The sequence below is a fragment of the Mobula birostris genome, chromosome 3 (genome assembly GCF_030028105.1).
Source record: "Mobula birostris isolate sMobBir1 chromosome 3, sMobBir1.hap1, whole genome shotgun sequence".
Classification (NCBI taxonomy): domain Eukaryota; kingdom Metazoa; phylum Chordata; class Chondrichthyes; order Myliobatiformes; family Myliobatidae; genus Mobula; species Mobula birostris.
This window is the reverse complement of record NC_092372.1, coordinates 95646780-95654571: the sequence shown is the minus strand read 5'-3', so window position 1 is coordinate 95654571 and position 7792 is coordinate 95646780. Positions and strand designations below refer to the sequence as shown.

Genomic DNA, 7792 nt, shown 5'->3' with positions numbered 1-7792 from the left:
AAGGAGGAAAAAATCTCTCTATAATCCCAATCCAATTGAGTCATGCTGTCTTATTTAAACTAGTCACATGGGAAGGTGAGGACATTTAGAACAGCTTAAAATAAGCACCGTACTGTTGTGTTACTCAACCTGTTACCAGGGAGGAGCAGAAATATAATGTTTCTGTCAAAGGAGCACTTGAACATAGATTCATCTGTCCTGCCTTAGAATCTGAGCTCCTTACTGTGATAGGAAATAGAAATTGCTTCAGCTCGCATCCAGCACAAGGGGCTTTTTCATAGTGTTTCACATCTGAGTGAACACCGCAGCCAAGTTCAAATGCTGACTGTCACTCAATGAGACATGGTGCTGTGAAGAAGAAACAGTCAACGGTCACCAGGTAATATTATTTCAATTACTCTTTTTGTCTATTTAGTTATTTAGAGGTACGGCACTGAACAGACCCCCTCCAGCCCAGCAACTCACCTACTTAATACTAGTTTCATCACAGGACAATTTACAATGACTAGTTAATGTATTAACTAGTACATCTTTGGACTGTGGGAGGAAACTGGAGCACCCAGAGGAAACACACATGGTCACAAGGGGAGAACATACAGACTCCTTACAGATGGCGCCAGAATCAAACTCTAAACTCCAAACAACCCGAGATGTAAAAGCGTCAAGCTAACCACTACGCTACTGAGCTGCCCTTTCTTTCAGTGCCATACACTAACTCAACCAGAACAGGAACTGGATGTGCATTAACCGAGCTCTAATTGAGGTTAATAAGGCTTAAGCTAGAGTGGTTTATTTCTGCGCTGAGGAGGTAAGTCACAGAAATTAGTCCTTTGATATTAGGCTTGTCAGAAGGGCAGTGTTATGATAATTGTGGGGGATTTTAACATGCGAGTAGATTGGAAAAATCAGGTCGACACTGGATCTCAAGAGAGAGAATTTGTAGAATGTCTGCGAGATGGCTTTTTAGAACAGCTTGTTGTTGAGCCCACTAGGGGATCGGCTGTACTGGATTGGGTATTGTGTAATGAACTGGAGGTGATTGGAGAGATTGAGGTGAAGGAACCCTTAGGAGACAGTGATCATAACATGATTGAGTTCACTGTGAAATTAGAAAAAGAGAAGCCGAAATCTGATGTGTTGGTATTTTACTGGAGTGAAGGAAATTACAGTGGCATGAGAGAGGAACTGGCCAAAGTTGACTGGAAAGAGACACTGGCAGGAAAGACGGCAGAGCAGCAGTGGCTGGAGTTTATGCGAAAAATGAGGAATGTGCAAGACAGGTATATTCCAAAAAAGAAGAAATTTTCAAGTGGAAAAAAGATGCAACCGTGGTTGACAAGAGAAGTCAGAGCCAAAGTTAAAGCTAAGGAGAGGGCATACAAGGAAGCAAAAATTAGTGGGAAGACAGAGGATTGGGAAGTCTTTAAAACCTTACAAAAGGAAACCAAGAAGGTCATTAAGAGAGAAAAGATTAACTATGAAAGGAAACTAGCAAATAATATCAAAGAGGATACTAAAAGCGTTTCCAAGTATATAAAGAGTAAAAGACAGGTGAGAGTAGATATAGGACCGATAGAAAATGATACTGGAGAAATTGTAATGGGAGATGAGGAGATGGCAGAGGAACTGAACAAGTATTTTGCATCAGTCTTCACTGAGGAAGACAGCAGGATACCGGACACTCAAGGGTGGCAGGGAAGAGAAGTGTACGCAGTCACAATTACGACAGAGAAAGTACTCAGGATGCGGAATAGGGTAAAGGTCGATAAATCTCCTGGACCAGATGGAATGCACCCTCGTGTTCTGAAGGAAGTAGCTGTGGAGATTGTGGAGGCATTAGCGATGATCTTTCAAAAGTCGATAGATTCTGGCATGGTTCCGGAAGACTGGAAGATTGCAAATGTCACTCCGCTATTTAAGAAGGGGGCAAGGAAGCAAAAAGGAAATTATAGACCTGTTAGCTGGACATCGGTGGTTGGGAAGTTGTTAGAGCCGATTGTCAAGGATGAGGTTACAGAATACCTGGAGGCATATGACAAGATAGGCAGAACTCAGCATGGATTCCTTAAAGGAAAATCCTGCCTGACAAACCTATTACAATTTTTTGAGGAAATTACCAGTAGGCTAGACAAGGGAGATGCAGTGGATGTTGTATATTTGGATTTTCAGAAGGCCTTTGACAAGGTGCCACACATGAGGCTGCTTAACAAGATAGGAGCCCATGGAATTACGGAAAAGTTACATATGTGGATAGAGCGTTGGCTGATTGGCAGGAAACACAGAGTGAGAATAAAGGGATCCTATTCTGGTTGGCTGCCGATTACCAGTGGTGTTCCACAGGGATCAGTGTTGGGGCCGCTTCTTTTTACATTGTACATCAACGATTTGGATTATGGAATAGATGGCTTTGTGGCTAAGTTTGCTGACGATACGAAGATAGGTGGAGGGGCCGGTAGTGCTGAGGAAACGGAGAGTCTGCAGAGAGACTTGGATAGATTGGAAGAATGGGCAGAGAAGTGGCAAATGAAGTACAATGTTGGAAAGTGTATGGTTATGCACTTTGGCAGAAAAAATAAACGGGCAGACTATTATTTAAATGGGGAAAGAATTCAAAGTTCTGAGATGCAACGGGACTTGGGAGTCCTCGTACAGGATTCCCTTAAAGTTAACCTCCAGGTTGAGTCGGTGGTGAAGAAGGCGAATGCAATGTTGGCATTCATTTCTAGAGGAATAGAGTATAGGAGCAGGGATGTGATGTTGAGGCTCTATAAGGCACTGGTGAGACCTCACTTGGAGTACTGTGGGCAGTTTTGGTCTCCTTATTTAAGAAAGGATGTGCTGACATTGGAGAGGGTACAGAGAAGATTCACTAGAATGATTCCAGGAATGAGAGGGTTAACATATGAGGAACGTTTGTCCGCTCTTGGACTGTATTCCTTGGAGTTTAGAAGAATGAGGGGAGACCTCATAGAAATATTTCGAATGTTAAAAGGCATGGACAGAGTGGATGTGGCAAAGTTGTTTCCCATGATGGGGGAGTCTAGTACAAGAGGGCATGACTTCAGGATTGAAGGGTGCCCTTTCAGAACAGAAATGCGAAAAAATTTTTTTAGTCAGAGGGTGGTGAATCTATGGAATTTGTTGCTACGGGCAGCAGTGGAGGCCAAGTCATTGAGTGTATTTAAGGCAGAGCTTGATAGATATCTGAGTAGCCAGGGCATCAAAGGTTATGGTGAGAAGGCGGGGCAGAGGGACTAAATAGGATAAAACGGATCAGCTCATGATAAAATGGCGGAGCAGACTCGATGGGCCGAATGGCCTACTTCTGCTCCTTTGTCTTATGGTCTTATTATGGAAAACTTGCTCCAATGCTGACTCAAACTGTCTAAACCCACTCGAACATTCATTTGCTTATTTCCCGTTTCCATCACCTCCTGCATTGTAACCAATCCACACTCCTGTGCTTGGGCCACTTTAGTATGATATTTATTGTTACTGATATAATGAGGTATATTAATAAACAAGAGAAGTTCTGCAGATGGTGGATATCCAAAGCAACAAACATGAAATGCTGGTGGAACTTAGCAAATCAGGCAAGATCTACGGAAATTAATAAACAGTCTAAGTTGTGGGCTGTGACATTCATTATTAAGGATCTTCATCATCCAGGACATGCCCTCTTCTCATTGCTACCATCAGGAAGGAGGTACAGAAGCCTCAGTGATTTTGGAACAGCTTCTACACCTCTGCCATCTGATTTCTAAATGGACAATGAACTCATGAATACTGCCTCTCTATTTTTCTGTTTCTGCACTACTTTTAATTTAACTATTTAATATACATATAGATATATATTTACTGTAATTGATTTTTTTTCTATATTTACCATATATTGCATTGCACAGCTGCTGCTAAGTTAACAAATTTCAGGAAGTCTGCCGGTAATATTAAACCTGATTCTGATTTCCATAGACGCCGCCTAACATGCTGAGAACCTCCAGCACTTTGTGAGGTATGTGGAGGCTGTATTAAACCATGCATTACCCTTAGCTGTTACAGCACATTACAGAGACAAGCCCCTCAACTAACCCAAGGTAGCCCATTACCCAACATTTTCCAGCTTTATAAGTGACTTGCATTCAGACCATCTTAAAAAGACTGCATGAGTTTTTATTTCGAATATTGTGCCCCCTCCAACAAGGAACACACCATCTCTTTTCACAGTTTCTCCCCACTTAGCGATCACATGTACTCTAGAACTTAGCTGCCAGGCCACCACCGATGGTTCTCCTGCAAGGGGTCACACTGATGACCAGGCAACCGAAGGGTTAAGGGTGTGGCGTGGTGAGGGAGGCAGATCAGGACGAGTGTCGTGGGGAGCGGGAGATTAGGCGGAATGTGGAGGGGATATTGGGGGAGGAGATCAGGAGATTTTGGGGGCTTGTGGGGGAGATCAAGGGGAGTGAGGTGTGAGATTGTGGGAATTCTGGGGGCGGGGAGATCAGAGGGGAGAGGTAAGTATTTCCATTTTGGAGTTTGTGATGGAGGTCAGTGGGATGTTACTGTAACCAGGTGCAGACAGTGAGGGGTGGAGGGATGGAAATCCCCATAGGATGAACAGTATTTAAGGAATTTTGTTGATGGGAGACCCTGCCCAGTGTTGTACTGAGAAGACAAGCGCCATGGGGTGTCCCAACTATAATTTGGTTTAATATCCCCCTCTTTCACCTTAGTAACACGTTTTCTCACATTTCCAAACCACATAAGAGGAGGCCATTTAGCCCACTGAGTCTCTGCTGGTTTCCAGAGCAGCCCCATCAATTTCACCCACCTACTCACCTCTGGTCAACCTACTCTCCCTTGCATGCAGATTAACCACTCCCCTCCTAACACTCACCTACACAAGGGGTAATTTACAAGAGACAATTAATCAATAGGCCAGCATGATGTCCAAAGGCAGGATGAAACTTTGAGGGATCTCCTACAGTCACAGTGATTCTGCAAACTCCACACATGCAGTACCAGAAGTCAGGATCGAACCCAGGTCTCAAGAACTGTGAGGCAGTGGTAGAACTGGACCAATTTCAGATCACTGAACCTAGCTCTACACTGTTCACGTTTTGGGTCATCCTTGCTGACACTGATCCACACCCCTGCCATGGGACTGAGGCCTCCCTTGTCTCTTTCTGGAAAGAGGGCACTCCTCCTTTCTGACTCTCCCACCAAGATCTAAGTTGCCAGTGAACTTTGTGTTTGCTGTCTCACAAATTCATCAGTTACTTAAAGTACCTCAGCTCAGTTGGATATTTCAGAACACTGCCCTCTCTTGTAGTACCACCACCCTTCTCCTTCAGGAGATGCAGTTTGCTTTTAAATATTGCTGGCCATTTGCAATATGACGACCCCCAGTGTGCTCCTGGCACCAGCCTCCCCACTAACAGGAATCACTATGTGATGCAGTAGGAAGCACACATTTACTTGGTGCTCTGGTCCCCTCCCACACTCCAAAGATATATTAGGAGTTTGAAGAGATTTGGCATGACAACAAATACGCTCAAAAACTTCTATAGTTGTACCGTGGAGAGCACTCTGACAGGCTGCATCACTGTCTGGTATGGAGGGGCTACTGCACAGGACTGAAAGAAGCTGCAGAGTGTTGTAAATCTAGTCAGCTCCATCTTTGGTACTAGCCTACAAAGCACCCAGGACATCTTGAGGAAGCAATGTCTCAGAAAGGCAGTGTCTATTATTAAGGACCTCCAGCACCCAGGGCATGACCTTTTCTCACTGTTACCATCAGGTAGAAGGTACAGAAGCCTGAAGGCACACACTCAGTGATTCAGGAACAGCTTCTTCCTCTCTGCCATCCGATTCCTAAATGGACTTTGAACCCTTGGACACTACCTCACTTTTTTAAATATACAGTATTTCTGTTTTTGCACATTTTAAATAATTTATTTAATATACGTAATTGAGTTACTTGTTTATTTATTATTATGTTTTATTTTATTTATTATTTTTTTCTCTCTCTCTGCTAGATTATGTATTGCATTGAACTGCTGCTGCTAAGTTATCAAATTTCATGTCACAAGCTGGTGATAATAAACCTGATTCTGATTCTGAGTAGGTTAATTGGTCACTGTAAATTGTCCTGTGATTGGGTTAGGATCAGATCGAGGTTGTCGGAGGTTGCCAGGCTGAAGAGGCCACGCTGTATCACTAAATAAATGTGAAACCTTGCTGCCGGCATCCCAGCTCCTTGCTCATGATCCCAAAGCTTGTATCCCAGTGATACCGATTCTGTTCTCTTTTTCTCGATATAAACAACAATATTATCCTGACAGCAAAAATACCTGCAAGCCTGCGTTAGACTCAGCATTATGCCCCCCAGGAGACCAACCTTGTCAATCTTTATTGAGTGCAATGGAAGTCCATAAAACTCCTGCGTGTGGCTTCTGTCCATGTGTTACAGGAACATCCCATGTTCGAGGAACTGGGAAGTCTAGTTATAGATATCCTGGTCAGGATTTGGAAGGGATAGGAAGTGGCCAAAACCTAATTACTACACTTAAAAATGAGGGCCCAGAATACAGTCCCACTCTGGATTCTCATTCAGGAGAATAGGTTAGTTGGTGTTCCTCTTCTAACCACTTACCAGGTGTCTGGACGAAGAACTCTGTCTTTCAAAGTTGTCACCCATTAGATTACTTGTAGGCATGTTTCATTAAAAATCTGGCAACAATGCAATGCTTGCTAGATAGCAAATGAATTGTAGTTCCTATAAATCTGAAATAATAACTCATCAATAACTCTGGAGAACTCCCATCCACTGCCACCAGACTCACAGTTCCCTTACCCTGCACTGCTCTCTTCCACCTCCTACCCAAGATCCACCAACCTGACTGTCCAGGTAGGTTTGTTGTCACTGTTTACTCCTGCCTCACTCAATCCATGTGCTCATACCTCAACTCCATTGTATTCCCCTTGGTTCAGTCCCCTCTCACCTACATCCATGACACCTCTCATGCTCTCAATCTCCTCACTAACTTTCAATTCCTTGGCCCCTATTGCCTCACTTTCACCACGTATGTCCAGTCCTTATACACTTCTATCGCCCGTCAAGATGGCCTAAAGCTCTCTGCTTCTTTCCCAGTAAAAGAACCAACCAGTTCTCCTTCTCCACCACCTTCCTTCATCTGACAGAACTGGTCCTCACCCTCAACAACTTTTCCTTTGTTTTTCCCACTTTCTCCCGACTCGAAGTAACCGTGGGTACCCGCATGGCCCCAGCTATGCCTGCCTCTTCTTGGCTATACGGAACAGTCCATGCTCCAAGCCTTTCCTGGTAATGCTCCCCAACTCTTCCTCCGTCACATTGATGACTGCATTGGTTTACTTCATGTACGCATGCTGAGCTCGGCAATTTCATCAACTTTTCCTCTCACTTCCACCCTGCCCTAAATCCACATGGTCCTTTTCTGACAACTTATCCCCTTTCTCAATTTTTCTGTCTCCATCTCTGGAGACAAACTGCCAACCGACATCTTTTATAAACCTAATAATTCCCACAGTTACCTTAACTATCCCTCTTCCCACTCTGTCTCCTGTAAAAATGCTCTTCCCTTTTCTCAGTTCCTTTGCTTCCATTGCATCTGTTCCCAGGATGTGGCTTTCCTTTCCAGGACATCAGAGATGTCCTCCTTCTTCAAAGAATAGGGGTTTACTTTCTTCCACCATTGATGCTGCCCTCATCCACATCTCCTCGATTTCCTGAACATCTGCGTTCAGCCCA

The 7792-nt window shown here is 43.9% G+C and overlaps 1 protein-coding gene across 2 annotated transcripts in view; it reads left to right on the top strand.

Moving 5' to 3' along the window:
• Positions 1-294: 294 nt before the first annotated feature.
• Positions 295-7792, top strand: part of LOC140195182 (serine/threonine-protein phosphatase with EF-hands 2-like) — a 58727-nt gene continuing 51229 nt past the window's right edge. For both annotated transcript variants that reach the window (XM_072253082.1, XM_072253080.1), the window contains exon 1: positions 295-379. The gene's annotated coding sequence lies outside the window, so the exon portion shown is untranslated. The remainder of the gene's footprint in view (positions 380-7792) is intronic.